This window comes from Mesoplodon densirostris, chromosome 19, assembly GCF_025265405.1.
Source record: "Mesoplodon densirostris isolate mMesDen1 chromosome 19, mMesDen1 primary haplotype, whole genome shotgun sequence".
NCBI lineage: Eukaryota > Metazoa > Chordata > Mammalia > Artiodactyla > Ziphiidae > Mesoplodon > Mesoplodon densirostris.
Genome location: NC_082679.1, coordinates 18,867,962 through 18,892,177, shown reverse-complemented (window position 1 = coordinate 18,892,177; position 24,216 = coordinate 18,867,962).

The following is a 24,216-nucleotide window of genomic DNA, read 5'->3' as shown; positions in this document are numbered from 1 at the left end:
AGGGCAACTGCGGAAATCTCGCAGCCAGATGAAGCTCATAAATTTCCCCTATGAACAATTGTTTTCATTTCCCTCCCATGCCACTAGATATTATAAGTGGAAAGCAAAACACAAGTAAATATGTTCATTCCACTCTTGTGATCAGTGATAAACGAGAGGCCGCCGAGGCTGACAAAGGTCAGCGGGTCGCGCGGTGGGTCTGCGGGCAGACACTGCCACCCTCCGGCCGCGTGCGGGACTGCACTTGTCGGCGCCGCCCGACTCGCCTGCCTGCCCGCCGGAGCCGCAAGCGCGGTCTGCAGGCTCACTTCCCATAAACGTTCACTTTGCTCCCGTTAGGGCATCAATACATACGAAGTGCAGAAACGTGAGAAAGTACAGAAAACCCCCGATTAAAAATAGACATCATCCATAACCCTTCTCCTAAATCTAACCGCTCCTATTAACATTTTAGTACATTTTTCTCTTATTCTGTGACCATCCTACAATGCATGTAGAAGCTGTACATACAACATTTTAAAGTGTCCATATAATGTTCAATCCTGATTTTCTATGTAACGTTTCAACTAGAACAATTTCCATAAATATCTCATGAATATCTTTTTAGGGGCTGCATAGTATTTCAACTTGTGACTGTATGAAAATTTATTTAACCATCCCCCAATTATTGCTCATTTTAAATGTTTCTGATTTTAAATCTTTGTAGATCATGCTGTGACTGAAATCTTTATGCATAGACTTTTGTTCACATTGTTAAGACTGATCACTAAAGGTGGAATTATTAAGGGAATTAATTTTTAAGGCTCTTAATGACATTATTTCTAGATGTGTAATACCTGTATGAAGAATATTACAGGAAATGATGAGTGAGCATAAAACAGTGCCCAAGTGAATAATGAAAGGTGATACACTAGCTCCTGGACAGAAAGGCTCTGTACTGTCAACATGTCAATCTGCCCCCACTTAAACTTGCAATTTAATGCAAGTCCAATCCAAATTCCATCAAAACTTTTTTGAGGTTTTGTCACAATGATTTCCAATTTCATTTGAAAGCATGAATAAGTAAAAAAAAACTGCTCAGGAAACATTTTTTTTAAAAAAAGGAAAAGAGAGATGGAGAAATGAAAAGAAAGTTTCTCAACCAGGTATTAAAATATGTTGCAAGAAACAACAATAATTAAAACAGTGAACAAATATGCATACATTTATAAAGGCATTTATATCAATGAGAAAAGGATGGCCAATTGATGAGGTTGTAAGTACATTCTACCACTCATTCAAAAAACAAACTAAATCAGTGCCTTGCTTCACACCACATATCAAAACAAATCCTATAGGAATTAAAGATTTTAATTTTTAAGTGAAACTACAGAAGTACCATTTATATACATTGTAATGGGGAAGCTCTTTCTAAGACCAATTCCAAAGGCAGAAACTAGAAAGATAAAAGATAGCTAGATTTGAATTGTGCATTTAAAATATCCATATGTGAAAAATGCAACTTTGAAATTGAAAGGTAAACCAAAACCAGGAAAAAAATATTTTCAACATATATAACAGAGAGAAGGTTAATGATGCCCCTAATGTAGAAAGCTTTCTCACAAATGAATAACAAAGCCAAATATTTCAACAGGAAAAAAATGTATGGAGGACGTGAGCAGCAATTCACAAAAGAATAAATACAGATGACAAACACATAAAAGATATTCAGCCTTATTAGTAATCAAAGACATTGCAACTTGAAACAAAAATGAGAGATCATTTTTGCTCCTATATTGGTAAAGATAAAAACAATTGATAATATATGGTGTTTTCAAGGAGGGGAGAGATGAATCGTTTCAACACCACTGATGATAGGGTAAATTGGGTAACCTTTATGAAGGGTAATTTGGTAATACTATCAAAATCCTTAAAAAATGCATGACCCAAAAATTCTACTTCCAAAAGAATCAATTATGGATGTGTCTAAAGATTTAGCTGTAAGTTGTTCATTGCTATTGGAAACAAATCCAACGCCCAACGACAGACGAGAATTATATATATTCTCCATACAATAGAGTCCTTAAAAATAAGGTTATACAAATGTACCTAATAACATTTAGGGATGTTCATAACATAATGTTAAGTAATAAAAAGCAAGTTACAAACAATGTAACTATGTTTTCTACACACATAGGAAAAAAACTATAGGGGTGTACCTCCAAACAATAATGGCAGGTGAGACTACAAGTAATTTTTTTTGCATCCATAGTATTGAATTTGTGTGGATAATCGATACAGATAAACAGGCACACCTCATATACAGTTACCAATACTTTTTTTTCTTTTATTGAGGTATAGTTTATTTACAATGTTGTGTTAATATCTGCTGTACAGCAATGTCTGCTGTGATTCAGTTATACATATATATATGCTTTTTCATATTCTTTTCCATTATGGTTTATCACAGGATATTGAATATAGTTCCCTTTGCTATACAGGAGGACCTTGTTGTTTTCCATCCTATACATACTAGTTTGCCTCTGCTAGTTTGGGAATTTGGGATTAGCAGATGCAAACCAATACTTTCTTATACAGTTCATGCTTCAGTACCTTGACACTATTCTATTTACACTCTGTTTATGTACATTAGAGTCTTTCTAAAGTTAGTGCATTGTCAACACATTTTATACAGTAATTTATGAGGCGAATGTAGTTAATAGTTAATTTCATATGTAAGTAATTTTTAATATTTTTTGCTGATTGGTATTTGCTAATTTTCTCCATTTAATGATTTCTTATTGATCGTGAATGAGAAAAACAGTTTTTAGGGGTTTCTAGAAAGGTCAGAGAAGAATTTGTGATCTCCATCATCCTCACCCAAAGTTGGATCTGCCTGCTCTGTGTGTGTCTAGAGGACCATGTGCTCGGGATAGGGGCAGGGGGGTTCTTTTGTGAAAGGCAGATCAGGAGTTCAATCTGCACCCTAATGCCCAGAGGCATCACCTGGTTGAGTAGATGCAAAGGCACCAGAGAAGGAGGTGCCTGTGTGGATACAGATACTGGGACTCTAGTTTGGGGTCCCCTCAACCACTTAACTGTAATCCATCTGTCCCAAGTAAGGTATGTGCTAAGAGAAGGGCATCCCCAAAAGAGTCCCCTGGGCACAGTGCTATGAGAACCCACTGCACTGGCATGGAAAGATCTCCTAGGAAGTGACACAGAGCCTACCACGGACATCTTAGTACCAGCAGTCTCTGACATGTCCCAAGGTATCACAATTGACCAAAAGCCACAGCCCAGCCTGGATGACATCACCACACCCAGGCAGCCATGGCATGAAGTCAGAAGGCCTTTCCTTTCCACTCTGGCTGCATCAACAAAGGAGCTCACCTAAAAGACACCTTAAGAACACACGCATCACCTGTGAGCATCTCAATCCACTGCTCGGCCCTGGCACTCAGTGCAATGCTTGGCACATGGTAGACGCTGAACAAGTGTTTACTAAATATAGGAAGGCACAGGGGAGAGTGGAAGGGAGGTGCAAACACAATCCAATGGCTTGTTTCTCTCCCAGTTTCGTATCCAAAGGCAACACTGCATTTCCGGGTCGAATTCAAGTGTCTTCATCAATTTCATACTGAGCATCTGCTGTGGGAGAGAAGACCATGCCCGCAGTCTGGGTGGCTCTTACCTCCGTGACAAATCACCTTCCGAAAGACACTCCCCAAGTGCTGCTGGGGAAAAATGTGACAGAGTCAGAACTGCCCTTGGGGACGGCTGCAGCGCAGAGGCAGGTGGGTGGGAAGTTGAGCACATGCTACTCACCTGGCAGTGGGGAAACCTGGACAAAGCTGGGTCTCTGCTTCCCCATCTGTGAGATGGTGTTAATTACCCAGGCTTGTCCCAAGACTCTAATGACGTAATGAGCACAAAAGCCCCTCATTAACCAGGGCTAAAGACATCGCTGTGCCATGTTTCAGAGAAGCCCTGTATGCCACTGGCCAGAGCAGGAAGTGGGATGAAGGGATGAGTACCCCTATCTGCAACACACTGAGCCCAGAATTTTAGCCCTGGGGCTCCTGCCCCTCCTCTTGGGGACCAGAGCTGCCTGATGGCTGCGTCCCTGCTGAATGCTCAGGTATATGTCACTCTGCCCTGGAGGATGGGGAGGGCTCATGGTTGGGGGGCAAGGGAAGGCAGCCCCCCATTTAAGGGTCTGTGCTCCAAGTACCTCCTTTCCCTTGTGCAAGGAGGTGGGGGTGGGGCACAGGGTGGGTACAAGGCTGCCCCCAGTTCAAAAGGCCTCTCCACTGGCTCATCCCAGGGTCCTCGCAGGGAGCCCACGGGTCCCCACACAGCACTCAGGCACCTCCACCATCACTGGACGTGGCAATAGAATGTCCAGCAGGTAGGATGGATAAACAACAGGGACCTACTGTATAGCACAGGGAACTATATTCAATATCCTAGGATAAACCATAATGGAAAAGAATATTAAAAAAAGAATGTCTGTATGTGTATAACTGAGTCACTTTGCTGTACAGCAGAGATTGGCACACCATTGTAAATCAACTATACTTCAATTAAAAAATTAAATTAAATTAAAAAAAAAAAGAATGTCCAGCAGGGACTCCTCAACTCTCTCTGTCTCAAAATGGCTAAGGGATGAGAGGTGACACAGATTAGGAAGTAGATACGCACATTTAATAGACACTGAGATGATAGACTCATATTTTTTTTTACCCCGGCGTGAGATACCTAAGCCGACACAGCCACGCCCACTCCCCAGGATTAGTGTAGGATGTTCCCACCAGGCCACGTGCTCTGGGAAGGGTCTGCGTCCTGCTGCTTCCATGACCAGGGATGAGCCCCCCAAGCTGGAAACACAAGGATGAGGCCTGCACCAACGCTAAGCCTGCCAAAACACGACCAAGGCAGTGCCCCTCCTGCACCCGCTGCCATGAGGGTGCCGCTGCAGTGACCTTCACCACCCTCGGGCTCACTGAAGAGACACACACATTTTAATCCAGAACGCCCCCCTTCAAGCTGTTCCACTGAAGGACCCAAGGACAAAACCGGGGAGCTGGAGATGGGCAGGTGTATCCAGACAACCTGCAGCACCGTCACCCTCCTCAGGCCCGAGGAGGTCACCAGAAAAGGAAAAGAGGCAGTTCCGGCCCGGGGCGTTCACAGTGCGCCTGGGGAAGAAGACCCGAGCCAGGAGGGAACACGGGAGGAGGCAGCAAGCAGGGCACCGCCCCGCGCTATGTGGCTCCACGCAGAGCAGTGGAGCTGAGTGGGCAGCAGAGGCCCACCCAGGCTGGGCAGTCAGGGCCCCTACCAAGCAACGTCAGGTCAAAAGTGGCCTTAGGGCTTCCCTGGTGGCGCAGTGGTTGAGAGTCCGCCTGCCGATGCAGGGGACACGGGTTCGTGCCCCGGTCCGGGAAGATCCCATGTGCCACGAAGCAGCTGGGCCCGTGAGCCATGGCCGCTGAGCCTGCGCGTCCGGAGCCTGTGCTCCGGAACGGGAGAGGCCACAACAGTGAGAGGCCCGTGTACCACCAAAAAAAAAAGTGGCCTTAGAGGGACGTGCTTAATTGGACTCCCTGGCCTGGATGTGCCTGGTGGCCCAGAGGAGCTGGCTGGGCCTCTCCGTGTCTCTCCTCTGGGAAGAGCACGGGAACCACAGAGCAGACCTTGTTTTGTGCAAGGCCACACCTGCTGCCCAGCACGTCCTACTCATACCTCCAAAAACCAGGCATCGGTGAGGGACGAGGGGCAGTGTGTCACTCACAGGAAGCCACGGGCGGAGGGCACAGGGCATTTTGCTGGGAGGTAACTACCCTGAAAGTCTGAGGGCTCACCCAGCCCCCCGTTCTGCCTTTGCTTCCACCTCACATTGAGCACACCAAGCCCTCTTCCATCTACAACTGAGTGCGTGTGTCCCCTCTCTCTGGAATGTTCTCCTTGGTCACGTGATAGCCATGCGTCTGGTTGCAGGTCAACCCCCCTTCCTCGGGGGCATCGTCTCCACCCACCCCAGGCCTGGTCTAGTCGCCCCGATTCACAGGGACAGGGACAGGGGGAGGAGAGTAAGGCACTCACCTCAAAGTTTAAGGGGGCACCAAAACACTCAACAATTAGGGTAAGTACAATACTTTGAAAAATCAAAATTAATACGAAAAAATCCATATGAGCACAATCTCAAATTTTAAAATAAAGCTGACCCCGCCTCAGCGGCCTCCCCCAGCCCCAGCCCTGCCATTTCACACGTCACAATGCCCAGTGCTTTGTCCTCATTGTCCTCACCATGGCCATAAATCAGTATTCACAGGGGGACAGCTGGATTCATCTCTGATCCCACAAGGGCAAGGGCAGCGTGCTTCACCAACCCTGGTGTCCCGGGCACCCAGCTGAGAGCTTGGCACATAGTAAAGACGTACCTGGGAATCCCAGAGTGAACGTCACAGGTGGAAAATAGCCCTGACAGCTATGTGGCGTCTGCTCAGATGCCACAACCTGCTAGAGGCTTCGTCCCCCAGCCCTGGGAGACTCGCCCGCTGGACCAGTCACTGCCACCCAAAAATCCCCTATATTCCCGCAGGAAGGAGCCAGGGCTGGGCTCTGACAACCCCTTTGCTGTCATTTGTGAAATGATACGTTAAGGCCAGAGCCGATGGGATGCGAAAGCCGGTAAGACTTGCAAAACAATCAGGCAGATCCTGAGAAAATGTATCACCTATTCATTTCCTACGGATCCCGTGACTTTTTCCCACCTTTCTCCCAAGGGCCACCACGAAATGGCGTAGGAGGGTGTGTCCTGCCGGTCCAGGCACTTCGGTACCTGGGCTTCCGCTGCTGGGGACCCAGGTTGGCTCCATTCCAAGGCAGTTGCTCCCTGTCCACTTCTTCACAGAGAACATTTCTATTTTGAAGAAGTATAATTTGAGTCTGGCCGGAATCACAGTGGATAGGTTTGCCTGAAACATGCTAAAATGCAGGCAACTGCTAAATAAAAATCCCCAAATAACCATGCTCTATTTTTGTGCTTTTATAAATTCTTTGAAAGGAAAAAGAGAAAGATATTAAGAAATGCAGCATTTTTCCATTTTCTTACCTGATGTCCCAGTTGCAGGAAAAATAGGAAGGGGGGGGGGGACACGAGAGCAGGGGGAGTCCCACATGGGCCGGCACTCCTGCTCTGCGGGTGAGCACTGCCTCAGCCCTCCAGATGCACCTTCCTTGTCCCTCTGGTTTGGAGGGGCAACTGTGCTGAGGATAGAAAAGGGGAGAAGAACCCCAATTTTTATCATTCGCTCCCAAGTTCCTCAAAAGATGCCCAGCTGGAGAGGTGCCCGTGCACAGCCCCCAATGCCAGCAGCCCCGTGTTGCCAGCTCCTGGGGACCCAGAGGCCAAGCCAGAGACCAGCCTGGGCGGGCTCATTGTTGAGGAGACATGGATGAAGAGGGAAAAGCAACACGCTGTTTTGATTCTTTGTTAAAAACTCACAAGCCCTGGCAAAGGGTCAGTCTCGCTTTCAGAAAGGACATTAGGTGCCGTTTTCCTCCTGGAAGCCCCATAAACCCCCACGTCTCCTCAATATACAATTCAAAAAAGGCCTCAGAACTGCCCCTGCTGTCATGCTAAGCTCTGGAAAGTTCTGCTTGACCTTTTATTAACATTTTTCTAAACCAATATGCTTTTTTTTTTTTTTTTTGCTACAAGCACCCTGAGGAATTATGAAAAATACTTTTTTCTGTAGTTTATCCCATATGCACTTAATAGGCTCACAAATATAATACCATTATAAAAAAGAAAAACTGCCAACTCTGCTAAAAAAATTGTCATAACACTAAATTATTATATAAATATAAAAGGAGTGTGTCTGTAAAATATTCACTCAATGAACATCCCAAGGTGATGGTTTTGCTATGTTGTTTTTATTCCTGAGAGATCCATAACGCATTTGGATATGCCACATGTCACCACATGAATCAGGCAGTTAATGCATGTGCTTTTTAGAAGCAGGGATGTCTTCCCAATAGAATGTGCTATAAAAAAATGTAGAGATCCGGCTGCTTTGTCTGATAGGCATAATTTAATGTCTTGCTTATAATACTGCATCTTAAGGAAAAATACACACTGTCCTATGTAGTTATTTACAATATATTGCTAAGTCTATGCAAATATGGTTCCCCGAGCCCAGGATTATATAACAAAGGTCAACAATGTTTGAAATATTTTGAAGCATATTCCCAGTATGCTTAGTATATGGTGCTAATGTCCAATATATGCACATATATCTTAATATATTTCCAGATATTTCTGTTCATTGTTCTCGCCGTAGATTCCCACAGAATACTATTAGAGGAAGGTTTTCTTCTGAAGAAAGCCAAACATCGCCTATCCATCTTGGAAAAATTTATTAAGGTGGCTAATTATGCGGTCCTTAATATTGCATTAGTATGGAGGTTGCTCAGTGCCACTGCGGGAGAGAAAAAGAAGCCAGTTCGATAATTCTGGAACCAGAGATTCAACATATGCAGAACAAGCACACACCTATGTGATCCTATTTTTCTGTCACAAATTTCCAAATCTGGCAATTACACAGAGGCATCACACTCATGCATACACACATACAAGCACACACACACACATACGTGTTTGTGATCTGGTGTACACAAAACAAAGATGACAAGTCACACAGTCTAAGTCTCATTTCTAAATATTGCAAATTCTGTCCTTATTTTTCTGAGGGGAATTTTGTGACCACATGTAAATTTCATCCAGATCACTTTCTCAAGCAAAGAAAGTCTGACTAGTTGCACAAGGGTGAGGGAAGGAGTTGTAAAAACCATACTTCCAGGGCTTCCCTGGTGGTGTAGTGGTTGAGAGTCTGCCTGCGGATGCAGGGGACACGGGCTCGTGCCCCGGTCCGGGAAGATCCCACATGCCATGGAGCGGCTGGGCCCGTGAGCCATGGCCGCTGAGCCTGCACGTCCAGAGCCTGTGCTCTGGAACGGGAGAGGCCACAACAGTGAGAGGCCCGCGTACCGCAAAAAAAAAAAAAAAAAAAAAAAAATACTTCCAGTATCCAAGCTATGCCCAGAAGAGATTTGTATCAAAGGTATCTGAGATCTGGGCCCTCAACTCCACCCTCCATTCCAAACATGCTGTTCTCTTACCGTTCCCCAATCACTGGGTTGGACACACACACAAAAAATTTTTTTCGGCCATGCCCACGTCTTTCGGGATCTTAGTTCCCCAACCAGGTATTGAACCCGGGTCACGGCAATGAAAACGCTGAGTCCTAGCCACTGGACTGCCAGGGAACTCCCTGGATCAAATTTTAAAAACCTACACAGTCACCCAGACATCAAAACAAGCAGCTGGTGCATATAAGAAGAAGTCAATTCTAGGAAGATCCTCATCCCCTGTGTCAGTGGGCTTCTCATTTCTATGCTGTTGTGACACTGTGTAGCTGTCACCAACCCTGGGCCACATCACTGCAGAGGTTCACTCTGCCAGCTTCACACCCCCTTAGTCTTTAAGGTCCTCAAAAACCCCAAGGCAAAACCCTTCCAAACAATCCACCATTTAAGAAACTACAAACATTACCAGCTTCCAAGGACTATGAAATATGTCTAAGATGTTTTCTTAGAATCCTTTTCCATATGATCGATCCAGCCAACCACACAGCCCACCTGATGAGGCCTCTGAAAAGGGCCAAAGCTATGAAATTAGCTTTCCTCCACCCAATGCCTTGCATCCCCACCATCAGCAGAAATGAGTAACCCAGAGTGGCCTTGAGCATGGAGTTCTCACAGGAGCTCAATCACAGACACAGTGCAAGCTCCTGGTGAGAAGGCACTCTCTCCTTTTTCTCCAGAAGGAAACTTCATGAACAGACTTTGTTCCAGATGACCTTCTTGTTTGACTCTGGCCATGGGATCCCCTGCACCCCAGTAGTGACCCCACTTGTGTAGGGGAGATTGGAAGATAGGACAACATGCACACACATGTGTGCTGAGGACAGCCCCTAGTCTTGCTAAACCGTACACTGGTTTCATGAAGCATTCTAGAAGGTTTTCAGGAAGAGTCTCACAAAGGCCAAGAGAGCTGTGAGCATCTTCGTTCTCCCACTGGAAGCTCAACTGTATATAAGGAAGAGCAAATGTTAAATCATTTAAAGAGAGCTTGCGTTCTTATACATCTGTTGTGTTTACTCATCCCCTAGTTCTGACTCTTAGAGATAGCAATAAATCTATTTTTTAATCCCCTCTTCTGATGACTGATTACTCATCGCTGAAAGGGATGGAGGGAGGCCATGTGAGGAGTGATCCACCCTCTGGAGCAAGCTCCACTTTCGCAAGATAAACAAGGTCCAGGGAGATTCCTCTTCTGTCCTGGGTAGTTTATGCAAACGAAATAAGGAGTTGGTGGCAGCTCACAGAAATATAAATTACCCTCTGGTGGGAACTCCAACCACTTGCTACAGTCAATTTCAGCAAGGAGGAGCCCATGGTGACATCTACACAAGCAATACAATTCATTTTTATACCACGTCCCTAATACAAAGATCACAAATGGCTACGTGGAAAGTCAGTCATCCCTGAGCGAAAGCGAAGAGGATGGGAAGCCAACCAGGTGGAAGCAGGAGAAAGAGAAGCCTCCACTTCTGCGCCCTGAGAAGAGGGGAGGAGTTGCCAAAGCCAGTGCCTAGAGAGCTCTGTAAGCCAGGATAGGATAGGCTTGTGCTGCTGTAACAAACAACCCACAAAGCTCAGTAGCTTAACACAGCAACGTTACTTTCTTGCTCTCACAAAACCCGCTGAGCTTCTGGGAGGCTCATAGGACAGCTGTCTACATTCCACGTGACTCAGGGATCCAGGCTGTATTGATCCTGTGGCTCCCACCTCTTAACAGAGGCCTACGTGAGCAGAGGAAGTGAGCCATGGGTAGCCAAACAGGCACTTTGATGCTTTCACCTGGAAGGTGTCCTTTGACCAGAGTAAGGCGCACCATCTGTATTTGCAAGGGAGCTGGGAAATTTGGCAGAACAGAGGGGAATATTTGGTAAATACTCCTATCTCTGCCACTGGTGACAAACCATTCCACAGAGAGTCAATCATGGCAGAAGGAAGTCAGTTCCCAAGCAGGACACATAATAAAGGAGGTTCCAAGCACTTTTCCTAAAAAACTGTTTTCTCCCTTTGTCTCTAACTAAACTGTGCTTTGTTTAACTGGATCTCTTGGGCTAAGATATCAAAGAAATGTAATTTCCTCATCTGTAAAATGTGGGTACCAATGCCAGTCTAACAGGTTATTATAAAGATATAAGACTTCATGGATTTGTAAAGCTCACTCTGTTAGTGTACACATGTGGGTTAGTAGAAGTAACACATAACCAATTGGCCAGCATTTCAGCATGTTGGAACATGCTCTGGTTCAATGGCTAGAACCGTGGTATCCAGAGTGGTCTCCAAATGGTGATACCCATCTGGTTCCATGTGATGTTTAGCCTTCTGCTTTCCATGCCTTTCATTGTCATATTTGCTTTAACACCTCTGCCAAGAATAAACACTTCCATATTTTTTGTATACACATTCTTATCAAGTGTCAGAAGTTCACGGTTCCATGTACTTGATCCCACAGCAGAATGCCTAGATTACTGGCTAGAATTTTGTATTTTTAAAATGAATTCCAAATATGTCCCAGGATATCTAGCAGGTTACTGAATTTGCACTTAGTACATGCTTAATCTTGTCGGTTTTCCCACACTGGAAACTTAATTCTAATGGGTATATGAGGGGGTCGTGGATCCAGGTATTTTTCCAATGGTCTTATACTGATTTTCTTGGTTTTGGGTTAGATATATATTGCAAACTATTCTTCCTAAAAGCTTCTTGACACCTTCTCATCTCTGAGTCACATACGAAATGACCAACTGCAAACAAAACCACCTTGAGACTTGACAAGAGGGAAGAGATGAGGTGGCAGCTTTCTCACTGGGCTCAGTGGAGATGGCATGGCATGGCAAAGTGGAAGAATCTCGACACTGAACTTGGGTTCCAATCTCAACTCTGCCATTTGCTAACTTGGCCTTGAGCAGATGGGATTCCTCTCTTTGGCCTCTGCTGGCAGGAGAGGAGGACAGTACAAGGTGGATTCAATAAGACAACACGCCCAAGACTGTGGCTTGGTGAGTGCTGAGTACTCAGTGAAGTCTAGTCCTTTTCCTCAAACCTCTGGTGACACCCTCATCACTGGGCATCCAAAGTGCAGTAAGACTCTGGCCATGTAGGTGTCATGAGCACACTGGTTCAGGGAGTGCATGGGAATAGTCTCCTCTTTATAACTCTGTTGGTAAAATGGAGCCACTTCCAGAAAGTAGCCCGTGAGATCCTCCTTGTGGCTTGAACTGGGATCCCCTAGAAGCCCCCAATAATGGGGCCATCCATCCATGGGTTTTCCTACTCAAACTCACAGGGCAGAGTCTAACCTTTGCCATTGCCGCCGCCTCCAACATCATGGATTGGAATTCGTGTTGAAATTATCTGTCTGTTCGCAGACTACACCAACCCATGCCCAGTTCAGCTTTCTTAACCAATCTATTGGCTATTTCAACCAAATTACCAAAACACAAAGATAAAATAATCAGAAATGCTAATTCGTTGCTGAAAATCTGGCCAGCAGGGCCTAGATAGTGTGAGCAGTTTTAATATTATACTTTTGTGCTTTCCTAAACTAATTTAGCCTACTAATTTTCTATAATTACCTGAATGCTCTTAGCTTCCGCTGGTCAGATGAATTCTGAGACACTTATATAACCAGCATTAAAAAGATGCATTTAGCAGCTCGGATTGTTAAAGTAACAAAGCCTGTAGAATCCGGAGGTTATTGTATTCTCCCAAAAGTACTTAAATAATAGCCTAAAATCTGAAGAATTACTTTAATACTTCAATAAAAATAACCCAATTCAAAATATTTTCAAGGAAACAGAGTTCTTTGCTCTAGGCTACCAAGTAATGGCTGCGAGAAAGTATATAGCCTGTCACTTCTGATTAGAGAACTGTGCCTCTGTGCTTTGAATGAGGGGCATGTCTGGTAATAGGAAGTGCAGATATTAAAGTTAATAAAATAATGTGGAATACAATATATATGAAACTTGACCAAGTATAGCACAGAATAGAACATACATTACCCTGTTCAGTCAACTCCTGTGGCCCGGCATCTAATGACAAGCTTAATTTCTGTTTCCAGTGAGAGTACAGCTAAAAATACAATTTCCAGATTAGACAAATATTTTATCCGACTCCCTAACAAATGTAACCAAGGATGGCTGACGTGTCTACACAGATGCCTGGCTACCATGAGAGGGAATTACTAGGATTGCAAACTGCTCAGCCTGAAAAGTCCATGAAACCTCATCATCTTTGAGGTCATTGTAAATAATTAGTTGCAAACGTGGCAACGTCGAAGCTTCGCCGCTGGAAAAGGACTGGGGCGCCTCCATTTCTCTCCTACCCTGCGAGGCTCCCGGCTCCCTCTCGGCACAATTAGGTCTCCCCAGACAACTCGACATCAAGGCCCCTGCACACTCATTATTGCATCTTTAATCTAAAACCCCAACGCCAACTGTAATGGTTTTGCTTTTCGATACATTAACCTTCAACTCGTATTTTCACTATTAAATAACCAGCTTGAGAACCTCCTAGAATTTTTTTTTCCCCAGTCACCTACATGAAACCATACGGTACCCATGATGTGACCCTCTTAGGGGATTTAAAAGCAATTCAATGAGCTAATCTCGGTAAGCCTAGAATCAAAGTTCTTGTTTCCATATTTCACTTTCAAAATATTTAGAACTTTGACAGATATGACATTATGTTTTCATTAAAACAGCTGATTTCAAAATGCTGCACTGTGCAGAAACGCCATAAACAGTTTATGATGAACTGCCATGCTCTTAATTAAAACAATAAATCCAGCACACAATATTTGTGCAGCCTCCGGTCTGACCTTTGCCTCTTGCTATCCACCACCAAGCCGCGGCTGCGTTCCCAACGCCAGACGGGGAAGGTTTTAAAACATGATCTGAAAGGCACTAAAGATAAAATAAGAGAAAACGTACCATTAGTCTTCGCAGTTATGATTAATTCAGTTCATATTTTACAATCTGGTTATGGAGTAAAACTGCAGACTTTACATCAAGTATTTGCCATTCACTATACCTAATGTATAAAAATGCTTGATATTTTAGAAAATGGCACCAAGCTAATTCACCACAAATCCACGAAGGACAGGAATTGAAATCATAAACACAGAGAGTGATTAGCTGTCCATCTGGAGTGACGAGCAGAACTCACTCGTTGGATGGTCAGCCTCGGACGATAAATATGTCGATTGCAGCCCAGCCTCACCACGCCACTCTTATCTCTCTGCCACTAGATTTCAGATTAAAATATTCCCTTACATCTCTCTCACGTCGGCTGCTGGAGCAGGCAGCAAGAGTGTTAATTACCAATCAGGAATAACAGTAAATTTGTTGTACTGGCCCAGAGTCACCTAGTTAACCTGGGTCCCTGCCAGCTTGGGGTGGAAACCGTTCTGAGCGGGGTCTCACATGCACCCCACATTAAGAGGGCAGCAGGTGGCTAGAAGAGTCCATTCTGCAGCCTCTAACTTAATGGACAGACAGACAGACAGCAACTGTGCTCTGGAAGAAACTGCTCCAGCCATGGGAGAAGCAGACTTCCTGCAGAAAGGGGAGAGGGTGGCCAAGCTCTTTTGGGGGAATGGGAAACAGCTCCATGGTGCCTGCAGCAGACTGGTCCCCAGGTACCTCCCATCACACTTGATGTGAGCATATGTGTCCAAGCCTTTCCTCTGGGCTTTGTCCCAGCTCCAATTTCCTGTCTTTCCAACCCTCCATCATCCCCCTCCCGCCCACTGCACATTCACGTGACATGCTCACAGCACTTGGCCGTGCTGACAGCTGCGGACAGCAAAGCCTCAGAGGCTGGAGAACTGGCGGGACACCCCCTTCGGGTCCTTGTTGGAGCTACAGGCAGAGCCCACCAGAGTTCCAGAAGATGGAGGAGGGGCAAGAAGTGCCGGTTACGGGAGGCCAGGCAGGCTCTCAGCCCAGGACCTGCATCCCTCCTGTCCACACTGGGAAGAGTGGAACACAAGGGGGCCACCTCCCACTGTGAGGGCAAGACCCTCACCTTAGCCTACCTGGCTCTGGCCTTCACTCACCTCTGCAGCCTCATCTTGCCTTGTTCTCTCCCCACATCAGGCACCTTACTTAACGCCAAGGGCCCCTCCCAGCCCACGCAGCTGTGAACTCACAACTCTCACCCGCATCCAGGTCCTGGAGGAGACTGCTTACCCTTGCATGTCATGGGGCCTCCAAAGGTGGCCTCCAGGGAGAGGTGCGTAGCTGAGCCCCCAGAGCCTTCCTTCTGCCCTAAAGACAGGCCTCAACCCTTGTTTAGTTGGAGAATTCTGTCCCAGGTTATCCTAGCAAGGAAAGCCCCCTCCAGGAAGGCTGGGCTCTGGGGTCCCTGAGCACCAGCCACGCAGGTTTCCTGTGCCCACCCGGCATGGCCCTCTGCAGGAGCCATCACATCACTCAGCGTCCTTGCCCTTAAAGTCAAACATCATAGTTGGGGTACATTCCATTCACCTCCCCCTCATCACAGAAGAAGGCATCCCAACAGGAGTCAGATCCCCTGCCCCCTCCAGCTGTCACCTTCCCAGACCCTGGGACAGGAGGATCAGCCCCCGACACTGCACACCTGTGGTCCCCTCCACAGTGCCCCGTACCACACCGTCCACTGGTGTAGCCCACCCTGGCTGACAAAGGTCACTCTAATGTGTCCTTGGGGTCACATTTGCCCCCTCCCCGCCATTTTGTGTGTACCACTATTTTTCAGAAAACTGAGAACCAGAGGATTGAAGTTTCAATCCTGAAGTCAACCAGCCAGTGAACAGCCCCACGAAATTAAAATCCACTCCTTCTATCTTTTTTTTTTTTTTTTTTTTTGCGGTATGCGGGCCTCTCACTGCTGTGGCCTCTCCCGTTGCGGAGCACAGGCTCCGGACATGCAGGCTCAGTGGCCATGGCTCACGGGCCCAGCCGCTCCGCGGAATGTGGGATCTTCCCAGACCGGGGCATGAACCCCTGTCCCCTGCATCGGCAGGCGGACTCTCAACCACTGCGCCACCAGGGAAGCCCACACTCCCTCTATCCTTGAGGCTAGCACTCCCTCATGGTAACAACCCTCCTTTAGGCAAACTCTGAGACTCTCAAACTGAGGTCCATGGATATAGTCTCAAGGCTCCATAACTCTTTTCGGTTATTTTTTATTTATTTATTTGTCTGTCTGTTTGTTTGTTTATTAGTATTTTCACATCAGTGAAAATCCATCTAAAAGACACAATGAAAATATCCTATGATAAACCATAATGGAAAAGAATATTTTATTTTTTAACACTTTTATTTTATACTATTTATCACAGAAATAATTATTCGTTTTGTTAACATTGCTATTGTCTGGAAACTGTAAACTTTTTTTTTTTTTGGCCACACCACGTGGCATGTGGGACTTAGTTCCCCGACCAGGGATGGAACCCGTGCCCCCTGCAGTGGAAGTGTAGAAGCTTGACCACTGGACCACCAGGGAATTCCCAAGAATGTATATATATGTATAACTGAATCACTTTGCTGTACAGCAGTAATTAACACAACCCTGTAAATCAACCATATTTCAATTTAAAAAAAAAGACACAATGAATACATATTCTGGATCATCTAGGGAACCAACTATCGTATGACTTCCATCCCACGTTTGTGTTTTCCATTGTGGGTGTAGAAAAGCACACTCTTCAAATCAGCAAAGACTAAAGAGTGGGGGCAGAGTGAGTGGTCCTGGGGCTGAGGGAAGGCCAAAAAGAATTATAGGATTCTGTTCATGGAAGTGTCAGCCTTGTGTTACTCCAAACTCGGAGTGGGGGGGGGGGGTGTTCCCTGAAAGACTGACCTGGGACCCATCAGAAGAGTAGAGAAGGTAGCATATTACACGTCGTCCACTCTTTTCTCCACTGAGTCATCCCGCAGTCCATACGGCGTCCACCCAGGTGGACACCTGGAGTCTTCACCTTCTGTTCTTCTCTCTTCTCTTCTACTTTCTTGGTCTCTTTCCAGCCCTATCTCTTCCCTCTGGATCCACATCCCTTGCTGGAGGAGTGGAGTCACATCTTCAGATTCCGTATTGCTGTGAAATTTTAGATATCTCAGGTTCTTCAGATGGTATCAATGACATTTTCCTGTTAAGCTCGACAGCTCTTCAAGCTTAACTTCCATGTGTTGTTGTGAAATTATCTTGTCTTCACTGGTTCTTTAGCAAGGAATGAGGGAGGTCGGGGAGGAAGGGAGCAAGGAAAGAAGAACCCCCTGACCAGTCACCAGTGATGCTTCAAGCAGAACACAAGGGGTAGAAAAACTGAATCAACAATCTCTTAGGGCTTCCCTGGTGGCGCAGTGGTTGAGAGTCCACCTGCCAATGCAGGGGACACGGGTTGGTGCCCTGGTCCAGGAAGATCCCACATGCCGCGGAGCAGCTGGGCCCGTGAGCCATGGCTGCTGGGCCTGCGCATCCGGAGCCTGTGCTCTGCAACAGGAGAGGCCACAACAGTGAGAGGCCCGCGTACCGAAAAAAAAAAAAACAATGTCCCCACCCCACCCCACCCCACCCTCAATATATGTAATCCTAACAATCTGGAAAAAATCTGGGTCACATTTTCAGTTCCATAATCATGTTATAAGCTGTGATTTCATTTCAGCAAAACAACATTATCCTTTCCATTAAAGAATATTTCTATTTTAAAATGTATTGGTTTTATAATTTTGTTTGTATTTAATTTGTAAATGAGACCCGGTTTTAGAGTTGTCTAAAAGCTATAAGGACGAGGAGTTTAAATCTACTTTTGTAAGATCTTTAGTCAAGAATATTACTATCTTTCTCCTTGAGTGGTTATAAGGATAAAAGAAATCATGCAGGGAACATGGTTAGCGCAGTGCCTGGTATATGGGAAGAACTCAGTGTTATTAAATTTTTTAATTGAAGTATCGTTGATGTATAATACTGTATTATGTAAATTACAGGTGTACAGTATAGTGATTCACAATTTTTAAAGGTTATACTCCATTTATGAATACTATAAAACATTTGCTTTTTTCCCAGTGTTGTACAATATATCCTTGTAGCTTATTTTATCCCTAATAGTTTGTACCTCTTACTCCCCTACCCCTATATTGCCCCTCCCCACTCCCCACTGGTAACCACTAGTTTGTTCTCTATATCTGTGAGTCTGCTTCTTTTTTGTTATATTCACTAGATTTTGTATTTTTTAGATTCCACATGTAAGTGATATCATGCAATATTTTTCTTCCTTTGTCTGACTTATTTCAGTAAACATAATGCCCTCCAGATCCATCCATGTTGCTGCAAATAGCAAAATGTCATTCTTTTTTATGGCTGAGTACTATTCCTTTGTGTATATATAGACCACATCTTCTGTACCATTCATCTGTCGATGGACACTTAGGTTGCTTCCATATCTTAGCAATTGTAAATAATGCTGCTATGAACATGCATGTATCTTTTCAAAGTAGTGTTTTTGCTTTTTTCAGATACCTACCCAGCAGTGCAATTGCTGGATCATATGGTAGTTCTATTTTTACTTTTTTAAGAAACCTCCATACTGTTTCCCACAGTGGCTGCACGAATTTACATTCCCACCAACAGTGTACAAGGGTTCCCTTTTCTCCACATAAGGGTTAATAAATTTTGCTACTTTATAGTAACAAATATTACAGCAAAAATAAATCAAGTTACTATTAAGGGTTTCCAATATTTTTTTCTTAATAAGCAACATCAATCAAGCTTTTTGTACCTCTCAAAATTCATATGTTGAAGTCCTAACCCCCAGTACCTCAGAATGTGACTATTTAGAGAAAGGGCCTTTAAAGAGGTAATTAAGTTAAAATGAGCTCACTAGGGTGGACCCTAATCCAATATGACTGGAATCCTTATAGGAAGAGATTAGGACTTAGATGCACACTGAGGGAAGACCATGTGAGGACACAGGGAGAGGATGACCATCTACAAGCCAAGGAGAGAAGCCTCAGAAGAAACCAACCCTGCTGACACCTTGATGTTGGACTTCTAGCCTCCAGAATTGTGAGGAAATAAATTTCTGTTGTTTAAGCCCCCTAGTCAGTGATATTTTGTTATGGCAGCCCAAGCGAACTAATAGACATTTGAACGTTGAAAGTCAGGAACAGACTTACATTTCCCTGTGCTCTGCTGGGCCATCACTTCCACAAGAAGAATCCTGTCCAGTCAGCATGAAGAAGGTGGGGAAACCGATGAATATGAAAGCTTGAGTTCACACCCCAGCCACCATCCCCCCCCCACTAGGCTTGCCTGCCAGCCCATGAGACCCTGAGCCGAGCTATGTCTTGTCCACCGGGGTCTCCCGTCAGGGCCAGTGTCAGCAGGAAGGACCCTGTGGTCCCCCACCATCTGCACCAAATTGGACACTTCTTGGCAAGCACCTCACTGCCCCTGTGCCTCCTGGCAGCAGGGTGGGGAGTGGAGAGTGGCAGGGAGCAGTGCTGGGGGATGGCCCCTGGGTGGATGCAAGTTCATACAGGGTGGCCACCCCAGGCTCTGGAGCCCCAGGAGCAGCCTGGCACGCTCCCCACTGCTCCCCATCCATCCTAGGGGCACCCTGCAGGGCGGGAGGGCCAGAGGCACAGGCAGGACCACAGAGGGCTCCCAGGGCTCAACTCAGCTTTACAAGGGGACAAATGGACTGTTTCATTTCCCAGAATAGCTTTCCAGGAACACTTCCATCCAGGGCCATAAAAGAAGATTTCGAACCAAGAACTTTCACAGGTGTTTTTTTTAATCTCCATGAGTGTCTATTGAGTTTTACACCTCTTCAGGGTATCCGATCGCTGTGGGCAGAGTAGGAAAAGGCCTTTCATTAAGTGCAGGAAGGAAGGAACAGTCAGAAACGAGTTGGACTCTTCGCTCTCTTGTTTTAAGGCAATTCTTTTAAAACCCCGTGTTCACGCCTGAGCTCGCATCTGAGAGCAGCCCGCAGACTGAAAGGTAGCGCCCTCTAGTGGTTGGTTGTATTCTGAGTCCTAGCCTGAGGTCCAGTGGGGCCATCGTCAAGGGCTAGCTCAGCATGAAAGCCTCCTGAGGGCGACCAGGGCCAGGGATCATGAGGGACAGCTGACCCACCAGACAGAGAGTGTCCAGGTACCCACGTCCACTGGCCCCTGGAGCAGAGGGGCAGCCAGCTACACGATGTGCCCAAGGAGTCCTCAGGTCTCCCTGCATCTCATGACCCACCTCAGAACATCCCATCCTGCCATCAGGAATCTCAGCACTACAGGGTTAGCCTGTGCATTAGAGACAAACCGTGGGCTCCAAGGCCCCAGGTGAAGGAAGCAAGGAAAGACTTAAAGAGGCAAGGACAGGCCAAGGAGTCACCAGGTCTGCAGGCCCCCCATCACACCTGCTAGAGCAAGGAATAGAGCATGCTGTTGGTAACACAGGCTTGAGAGGTCTTACGCCAGCTCCAGCACTGCTGGCTAACTGAATCTAAGCCTCAGCTTCCCCATCTGTACAATGGGAGGTTCACAGAACTTGTTTCAAGAGTAAAGGACACACTGCACAGAAATGCTAAGCACCAGCCTGGCCCAGAACATGTCTCTCAATGTAAACCATACTCATCTTTACCAAGATCATGGTCATTACCTTCTTACTAACACTATATAGCCTAGCTAATATAAACAATGGCCCGGAGACCCACAAGGGACCCAGGCCTTCCCCAGAGGCAACACTCTATATTTTCCACCAACTCGTGGAGAAAGGGGGGGGCAGAAACTTTGGCCTAGGATCACCTACATATCCCCCAGCCCCAGGACTCAAGCAGCATCAGACACTGGCCCCTGTCTCTCTGTGAGTCTTAACTGTTCCTTCTCTCACTCCAAACACCTGCTGCCCAGTTTCACCACCAGATAACAATGGAGGCCAAGACAGCCAGAGCTGAGCTCAAGGAAAAGTTCAAGGGTGACTAGGAAGGACACTGACGTCCCCAAGTCTATTTCCATCTCGAGACTCAAAACTTCTCCAGACACACTTGGATCTGCCGTGAAGGCAGGTCTCTGCCAGAATTGCACCCACATCCACTGCTCCCCAAACCCTACGTCCAAAGCACCCAGCAAATGCAGGTTGTAACTTTAAAAGTATGAAAATCAGGAAACAGAACATTGCTAATTCTCACGGCAGCATTAACTCATTCGCTTGCACATATGGGGTATTTGGATCCCAGTAGGTCTTCTATATATATAACTTATTATACAGTAGGTGCAACTTGGAGAATTAATGTTGCTATAGGAACATTCGGATCAAGGCTGGCTTCCAGAGTGAAGAGAGAAAAAATAAGTTTTCCTCCACAGTGTACTTCTCTGTTTTGAGTTTCAAAGAGGAAGAAGCAATGTAATCGAGTCAAATGAGGCGAGGAGGGGCTTCCCCTAGTGGTTTGGGGAAGGTGAGAATTCCTGGAAGCAGCTCACTGAGGAGGGAAGGGGGAGGCTCAGGCTGAGCCCATGCCCACGTGGCTGGGAGGGCTGGAGAGAGAGACACCTCGGGGGCAGGGGGCAGGGGGGCGGAGGAGGTAAACACCTGCTCTGGCCAGGAGCAAGACCGGTGCCAAAGCTGGAGCATTGCCTTGGGGTGATTCCAGAAACTCCCTTGAGGAAGGTAGAAAGCCCTGTAAACCCTAGAACATGATGTGCTTGTCTCCTCCAGCCCCATGCCCCTGTGTCCTGTTCCTACAACTTTCCATCCTTCCAGGGGATAAAGTCAAGCGAAAGGGGAGATCATGGGTGAGCTGAGTGGTCTGCACTGGTCCCTGGAGGGACACTGCGGAGACCCAACTCTGGCTGAACTATGCTGGAAGTTTGTGTCAACCATGGTATGAGAACTCCGATCTCTTGTTTGGACCTTGTGTCCACCTGCAAATCCCCTTCCTAAACTGAACTCTATCTGTTAAAAATCTGAGCCTTTGGCTCACCCATTACAGGTTTTCCTGACTAGTAAATCTGGATGTGCACTGAATGCCCTGAGTGCTCCAACATGTGTAAGCCGACTGTCATCTTTGGGGAGAGGTAGGGGTCCTAAATATCTCTCCCCACCACCTTTCCTACCTTATCTGGGGGTCTTAGCAGCCCACAGCCACAGAGACACAGCCAGAAATTCTACCCATGGTGAGGGCAGCCCCAGGACACCCCAACACACACACCCAGGTGGACCGCATCACCCAGCCTCAGCATCTGGCAACATGCTGGGCACAGAAAGGCAGCCCAGAAACGCGTTGGCTGAGGAGTAGATGCTGAGTCCAACATGGCAGCAAAGCAAAGCAGGAAAGAGGAGAGAAGAAAGGTCAGCATTCCCAACATCACTTCCGACTCCATGTTCTGCAGGTGCTCACAGATAGTGCCAGGCACTAAATTATGCCCAGGGGATACCCAGGTAAATAAGACATTACCTCTGCCCTCAAGATGCTCACAGCCCATCTAGGGGAGGGTGACAGAGAGGCATGGAAATAAACAGCAAAGGACCACGTCTCACTTCTGGTCTCCCCAGGAACTGTGCATAGGCACTTGCAAATGCCCTTGGGATGAACGTGGAGATGGCAGAGTGGCAGGGACCCGCCCTAGGAGAAGCATCAAGGGTCCAAAGGAGCCCAGAGTGAGGGAGATTCATTCCAGACAAGGAGGTAGCACCCCACAGGCTGATAAAACCCCCCAAGTCCACTGGTGACTAAGGCCTCTCTTTCCATTAGGGATTTCAGACACGTTCCAAATACTGGGACAGGGAAAAGAGGCTGCCGCTCCCCTGAGCTGCTGTTTTGCATTTCATTTGAAGCTGTGTCTACTTTTAAATATATGTGTAAGAGTCAAGTGGAATATCTAAATGCTTCCCGGTCCACTCCACTTGGAACTTCAGGCTGAACATCTTAACCAGTGGGAGGGGCTGAGTCCTAAAGATGAAGGGGAAACCGGAGCACCTCCATCCTCAAGGACGGCAGGCAGAACAGGCATCAGCATTCTCCTCCCCGCCCTCTCACATCTTCTACACAGTTAAAATAAATGTGGATTTGCAGCATCCCTGAGTCAACAATTGGCCAAATTTCACTTGACAGACCAGCAAGGGAAAAGATGAGTAAAACATACCCGAAGATATTGGTTACTCTGAGATGGGGATGGGCAAGTGGTTAAGGGTTATCTATTTGTGTAATAGACCCAGTAGGCCTCCCGGGCATCACTGAGAGAGACCCTGTTCCAGGGATCCCAGGTCCCACAGAGCATCCTACATATTGTCACTCTGTTCTGTGTTGAAAATGCTTCTCTTTGTTCCTTTAGCTCACTTTAACTCAAGTGTCATGTTTTTAATTCTGTCTGTGGCATGATTCTGAAATTAAGCAGTTTGGGTGCTGACAGCTGGTGTTACAACTGGCCTATTCCTTTCCACCCCCATAAGAGCCAACTCAGTGGGTGTGCAGCCTCAGAGGAGCTCACGCACGTCCCAATACCCACCTTCTCTCTCGGGGAGGGGGGAGGGTGCTGGAGAGCCAAGATGCCAACAACCTCGCACAGCCCTGGGTGCATCCTGGGGTGGCATGGGACACACCTCTAAAACATTACCCCCACTTTCCAACACAGCTTTGGGACACTGTCAGGGTCCAAAGCACGCTCTACAACAACAGAGGCCTTCCAGCCCCTCACAGGTCAGGCCACAGGCCCAGGCTAAGTGTCTGTACCACTAAAGCATAGGAAGGTGTGTGTCCCCCGGCTGTTACAGGTGAGAATTTGGGGCACACGGTATGCCTTGAGAGCCCTTTATATTCGTTACTCTTGTCCTTTTGTCTCAACACAACCCTAAGACTGCTATTAGCCAGGCTACCCGAGACAGGTGGGGGGAGTGAGTTCCCAGGAGGTGGGCATTTGCAAAGTTTTGCTTAGTTCAAGGTGCTAAGAAATGGTCCCCAAACACAGAAGCAAATTTGGGAAGGCGACCCCACAAAGACCCAGTAACCATGTGCACTTCCACACCTCATCTGTGCCAACCTGCTGTCCACAG